Consider the following 5,928-nt stretch of genomic DNA (forward strand, 5'->3'; position numbering starts at 1 on the left):
GGAGACGGAAATGGAATAAGGGATAAAGGATGAAGAGAGGGATAAGAGAAATTGTAAAAAGAAGAATAAGATAAGGTAGGAGAATCTGGAAATTTAGCAGTATGAAAAAGGAAAGGAGTAAGGAAATGTGGTGGGAACGTGGACAGGAAATGAGAAGATGGGGGAGGATAAGGAAGAAGGGGACAAAATACTCGATCAATGATGAAAGGACATTGCGTACAAATAGGAATATGGGGTGCATCTTTAGGTTGAAATAGAAGGGGTAAAGTGACATGTGGGGTTTTCTGGAAAAGGGACAAATAAACATCATACCTATGAGCCATTTGTTGATAGTAGGTCAAGGATGGAACTAATGGTCCTAAGGCAATACGTCTAGCATAGGCCTCAAAAAATAAACGATCAAAAGGAGGTTGCTTGGAAAGATGGGATAACAGATCCACCCTCAGTTGGTTGACATTTTGCACATGAGACAAAGTCTTTAATTGTCTTTGATTTAAGATCACACAATCCAACATAGGATGTGTTGGGATAAAAGGCCTCTGGGCCTACCTGTGTATACTATGACCACCCATTCTTTATTCATATATAATATGATAGTGCAATAAGGATGTTAGTTCAGTTGGACAGCACCTACATTGTGTTTGCTCTTCTCTCTCACATCTTCCTCTTCTTCTTCTCCACTGCCATTGCATCCCCTTCAACTGGTATTAGAGTGGGATCTCTGGAGCGCTTCCCGGCTGTGCACGCAAGCTTTGAGATCTTCCTTCACAGGTATTCTCAGACATTCATAGGTACAGCAGGGTTTCTTGAAGTGTGGTCGCCATTGGAGCTTCACCTTGAAGCTTGGCTGCTCCCCCCTGCCTTTGGCTTGTTTGCATGTGCCAAAGTCTTATGGATTTGCAGTGTCAGAAGAAGTATATTCTACCATGTCAATGTCTTCATCTTCTGTCTCTTCTACTTGCTCTATGTCTTCATGCTCTTGAATTATATTCAAGTCTTCTAGCTCATATGTTGAACTTTCTCTTCATTTGAAGAGCTTGAATCTTTTTCAGCTATGGGTATGTTCATGCTTGTTCCATCCAATTCAGCCAATGAATATGTGGCATTATCATGAATGACCTTTGCTACATATGGGCCAAACCAACGCTTTACCATCCTCCTAGAAGCACTATATTGATTGTCTAGGCTACTGTCATAGACAAGCACCCAGTCATTTTCTTGAATTGCTCTTGGCCGAAGTCGATGCCGCCTATCAAATCTTCTTTTTTTCTTTAGTCTTGCTACCTTTAGCTTCTCAATAGCTACTTGAACATCTTCAGGCCTTCTTTTTAGCTGCCATATGTGCAAAGTCAGCAACTCTTCTCTACTGATGCCTTCCTCCCAAGGTAGAAGACTCCATGTGAGAATAGATTCTTCAATTGGCATAAGTGGTTGTTGTCCATGCGTAAGTTTAGCTGGCATATAGCCAGTCACTAAACTATGAGTAGTCCGGTCAGCCCATAATGCAAAATGTAGCATTTTAGGCCATTCTTTGATTCTTCCTCTACAAAACTTTGCTAGAGCTTTGAGAATAGGTTGATGACCTCTCTCACTCTTTCCATTGCCTTTAGGGTTGTAGGTGTCAGAGTGCAGCGATGTGGAAGCGTGGGACCAAGACTGAGAGAGAGAGAACGCAGAGAGAAGAGAGAGAAAGAGATAGTGGAAGATGAGGATCTGTTGTATAAAGTGTGTTGTATACAAAGATATGCAGATATGTACACGGGTGTAGTGCGCGGGACTGCGTCTCTCTACCTCGACAATGCAATCTGATGTTCACCTCGAAGTCCGCTGTAGTCTGCACGATCACCAACCTGAAATCTACAGACAGAGATGAAATCTGCACGAGCCTCCAGCCTGTAATCTGCAAACAGAAGTGGGAGAAGACTGCTGAAATATCGGCTATAAATAGCCACAAAATAGGCACCCTAAAAATGCAGGTCGGCTGCATTAAATGCAATCGACTGTCCAGAAACAGGTTGGACTGCCAACTGTGCAGTCCCCCGACAGGGTCTGATCACTAACACCCCCTCTTAGAGCTTGGGCGGGGCAGAAGCCTGAGGGATCTGGCATGTCTCCGAAGTAGAGCCAGGGGAAGTGCCTTCGTAAACAAATCTACAAGATTGTCCTCCGTCTTGCAGTACTCCACTGCGATGGTCGCATCCAGACGCTTCTCTCTGATGACGTGGTACTGCATCTCTATGTGCTTCGTCCGTGCATGGAAAATAGGATTCCGTGCCAAGGCAATGCAACTCTCATTGTCGCATTGTAGCAAAGTAGGACGAGTCTGGGAGCAACCAAGCTCCTCCAACAATCTCTGAAGCCACACAGCCTCACATGTGGTGGAAGACACAGCCCGATACTATGCCTCAGTAGACGAAAGGGCTACCGTGGGCTGCTTCTTGCTACTCCAGGAGATAACACCTGCACCCAAGGTAAAACAGTAACCTGTTGTAGACCGCCTGTGGTCCACATCACCAGCCCTCCGAGTCGCTCCAACCTACAAGTACAAGATCTGAACAACCTGTGCCTGCTGGATAATGAATCCCTAAATTAGATGTCCCCCTCAAATACCGAAGTATCCTCTAGGCAGCTTGCCAATGCACCATCTGAGGTTCACTCATGAACCCCGCCAAGAACCCAACATCAAAACAAATATCAACACGAGTGTTGAGAAGCCAAATCAAGGATCCAATCAACTGATGATAGCGGGAAGCGTCCGCCATGGGAGAAGCTGAATGTGAAGTGGCCTTCCAGTTCGGATCCATAGGAGTAGAAATGGCCCGACAATCCTCCATCGCAAAAGAAACCAAGAGCTCCTATACATATCTCTATTGAGAGATGAAAATCCCCCTCTAAGACTGATAAATCTCATGGCCCAAGAAGAAATGGAGTAGACCCAAATCCGTCATCTCGAACGTTTGATGTAAAGCTGCCTTCGTCTCGTTGACCTTCTCTACATGATCACTTGTGACAATCAAATCATCAATATACAACACAAAAAGTACACAACCAGCCTTGGAAGTGTGGATATAAAGCTGCAGATTTGCCTTGGAACGCTGATATCCCAACTGTGACTGAAGGAACGAATCAATCTTCTCGTTCCATGCATGTGAAGCCTGCTTGAGGCCATACAAGGCCTTCTTCAACCTATAGACTTTCCCATCTAAAGATCTAAAGCCAGGAGGCTGCTCGGGCGACAGAGATCTCCTCCTTCAAATCACCATTAAGGAAGGCCGACTTCACATCCAACTGGTAGACAGGCCATCTTCTATGGCCAGCCAAGGCAAGAATAGCTCGAATAGTCACCATACGAGCAATGGGGGCAAAAGTGTCATGGCAATCAATCCCTGGGCATTGTGCAAAACCTTTAGCAACAAGGCGAGCCTTGTGCTTGTCCAAAGAACCATCGCTAAGGTACTTGGTCTCGAAGACCCATTTGATGCCAATCACCTTCTTATTCGGGGGGCGAGGCATGAGATACCAAGTGCCATTCCTCTCAATAGCCTCCAACTCAGCTTCCATAGGTTTCTTCCATGGTGCGGACTGTAAAGCCTCCTTCGCGGAGGTGGGCTCTCGATCCTGCATAACACGGGTCATCAAATGATAGTTAGAGCAAACAAGCTCCGTAGAATGTGCCTGGTGCCTCCGTGACCTCCGCGGACCATCCTGCGGTCCCCACTCCTCAGGGACAATCCTGCGGGCCTGATCGGTTCTCCTCAAAGAGAAGCCAATCCTTGAAGTGTGAGAAAGCTTCTGACTTCAATGCCAAGAAGTAGGTCCATGTCATCCTGCTGTAGTCATCTACAATCAACATGAAGTACGAGCTGCCTCTCAAGGACTTGTTCCTCATAGGGCCACAAAGATCCATAGATACAAGCTCCATCGGTGAAGTAGACCGCCGCAAAGCTTTGTTGGGAATCGCATCCCTATGCTATTTCCCATGAATGCAGGAGACGCATGGCTACTGGCTCACCACTATGTCCGGCAACCCTCGAACAAGCTGTCCACGTGACACCCTCCGAAGATAATCATAGTTGAGGTGACCAAACCGAGCATGCCATAGCTCTGACTGTGTCTGAGAGGTAAGAAGAAGAGTAGGGAGGGCAGTAGAAGACGTCAATTTGTAGATGTTGTTCTCCTCATATCCTGATGAGAGAACCTTCCTCGACCCACGATCAAGGACTCGCACCAAATCATTGTCAAACTGCACCAAAAGTCCAATGGAACAAATCTTATGAACAGAAAGTAGATGATACCCTAAACCTAGCACATGCAAGACCTCTGAGGTATTGGTACCACCACGTCCATCTGGAATAAGTTGCACCTCACCTCGTCTTGCAATAGACACCAAAGAGCTATCTCCAATGAGAATCTGCCCACGCGAAGGTCGCAGCTAGGCAACACCAACTGATGAAGGAGTCATATGTCGGGAGGCACCACTGTCAACGATCCACTCTTGAGCCTAGGGAGCTATCATCACAGCATCAGAAGCATTCGGTGTAGAGTCCTCAATGACAGCTAGATGAAGAAATGCAGCTGATGAGGGTGCAGCCACCGCTCCAGAATCCTTCTTGTCCTTCTTGTTGGTGTCCTTCTTGTCTTTGTCAGGGCAATCCTTCTTCCAATGGCCAGTCTTTCCACAAATATGGAATATGGATTCTTTGTCCTTGTCCTTCTTTGACTTGTTGTCCTCCTTTTTCTTCTTTTGGTCCTTCCCCTTCTTCTGAGAGGCTTGGCCTATCAAGGCTTCCGACTTGGAAGCATATTGTCCCTTCAATTGTTCCTCTTGGTCTAAGACCATAGGAACCAACTCTTCCCACCAAAGAGTAGACTCACGCCCCGAAGCAATAAGGTCAGAGTAGAAAGCACCGAATCGTGGCGGCAACTGGGACAAAAGTGTGATCGCCATGTCTTCGGAGGAAATCGGCTTCCCCACATTGTGAACCTGTATCTGAAGCTGTCTAAGCTTGTTGATGTGCTCCCGCAACGAAGAAGACTTGTTCACGGACAAGGTCCGCATCTGCACCTCCAAAGAAACTCGCTTCATAAGGGTCATCTAGTTATACATCTAATCAAGCTCCAGCCATATCTCCCGAGCCACCGTCAAGTGCTCGATGTGGGCTATCACAGCTGTAGTACAAGATAGAAAAAGAAAAGAACGAATCCAGGCATTCAGTTTGTCCCAGTGAGACTGTGCCTTGGCAACTCCACACGAGCATTGGAAGAGAGTTTAGACTCATCTCTCATCGCGAGCTGGTCGATCTCCTCCTGTACAAGCTCTGCCAAATTGTAGGACTCAAGGATGGCCAACATCAACACACGCCAGATGCAATAATTGTCGCCATTGAGCTTTTGATCTGCGGGAAGAGCCGGTAAGACAGGCACCTTCCGGTCCATGATCGTCTGGAACTCCAAGTTAATCTCTGTAAACATCTTCACCTGTAATGCCTTCACAAACGCAAAAGCAGCCCCCTGTGACTGTGAAAACGCAACCTGCTAGGGCTCTTTCTTCCGCATCCCGAATCTTCTTCACCTGTCGGAGGCGATGAAAAAACAAAACCTGCACTTGAAGACTGAAAAGTCAGCCTTCCTCCTCTTCAAATAGCAGAAAACAACAGCAAATCCACCAACTGGACTCCTTTCCTGTGCGCCCACACTCGCTTCAGCCTTGTTCCGAGGCGCAGCCCTCCTGGTCGCCCTCAAACGCTAGAAACGCAGCCTTGTGTCGCGATGGAAACTCCTCTTCAGGTTGTTTCTTCACTCAGTCAGCCCTTCTACACTACTCTGATACCATGTCAGAGTGCAGCGATGTGGAAGTGTGGGACCAAGACTGAGAGAGAGAGAACGCAGAGAGAAGAGAGAGAAAGAGATAGTGGAAGATGAGGATCT

This window comes from Lygodium microphyllum, chromosome 12 (genome assembly GCF_053477565.2).
Source record: "Lygodium microphyllum isolate KBCC chromosome 12, Lygodium_microphyllum_v1.1.10, whole genome shotgun sequence".
Classification (NCBI taxonomy): Eukaryota; Viridiplantae; Streptophyta; class Polypodiopsida; order Schizaeales; family Lygodiaceae; genus Lygodium; species Lygodium microphyllum.